Here is a 1,044-nt window from a genome sequence, read left to right on the forward strand (position 1 = left end):
CGCCAGCCTTCTGGTGAGCAGTCAAGTGCCCTAGGCACTATGCTCCCAGAGCTCCCAGAGAGGCACTAGGGAACCAGAACAGACATCACGCTGGGTAAAGTAGAGGTCCGGTGAAGAGGAGCAAGGCCCTAACGGGATGGATTGACACGGTGGCCGCGACGATGGGCTCTCGCGCAGCAAGGATCGTGAGGCTGGTGTAGGACGGGGCAGTGTCCCGTTGTGTTGTGCGTGGGGTCAACAACACAACAAGCATTGCAATAAGCTGCAATGCCCAGCCCGTAAAATCCTCTGTCCTGTCACTGGGGGGTGAGGAAAGTTCTGGAATGGAACAAACCTGTCCTGACAGTGGCTTTGCTGGGACACGGGGCTACTGTGAATTGTTGGCTCTGTTGGCTGCCATTGAGTCAATTCCAACTCATAGCACTTGCATGTGTTACAGGATAGAACTGCCCCATAGGGTTTCCTAGGCTGTCATCTCCATGGAAACAGACCGCCAGGCTGAAGGACTGCTGAGTGAGTTTGAACTCTCAGCCTTTCAGTTAGCAGTGAGCACTTAACCATCGCGCCACTTTGAACTACAGTGTTGTTGCAAAACCCCATCCAGGCTCTGGGTTGTCACCTTACTGTGCTTTCGGTGATAATTATTATTAAAAACAATCTCTGTTCCGGGTTTTCACGACCTGGAGAAGCGAGGTCACTGTCTAAAGCTGTTCATTGGCGTGTGTGCCTGAGATGGATGTTCGAGAGTGCCTGGGTGGAGCTAACGGTTACCACGCTCCGCTGCGAACTGAAAGGTGAGAGGTTTGAGTCCAGTCAGAGACACCTGGAAGGAAGGCCTATCAACCCGCTTCTGATGGTCAGCCCCTAGACACCCTGGGGCACAGTTTTACTCTGACACACGGGTAGTTACCAGGAATCAGAGCCACCTCAATGGCAACTGTGTTTTGTTTTGTTACCTAATAGTAGTTCCAGGAGCTCTGGTAGCATAGTGGCTAAGGCACTTGACTGCTAACCAGAAGGCTGAAGGTTCAAACCCACCAGCCA

This window comes from Orycteropus afer, unplaced genomic scaffold (genome assembly GCF_000298275.1).
Source record: "Orycteropus afer afer isolate SDZICR_OR568_19922 unplaced genomic scaffold, OryAfe1.0 scaffold00805, whole genome shotgun sequence".
NCBI lineage: Eukaryota > Metazoa > Chordata > Mammalia > Tubulidentata > Orycteropodidae > Orycteropus > Orycteropus afer.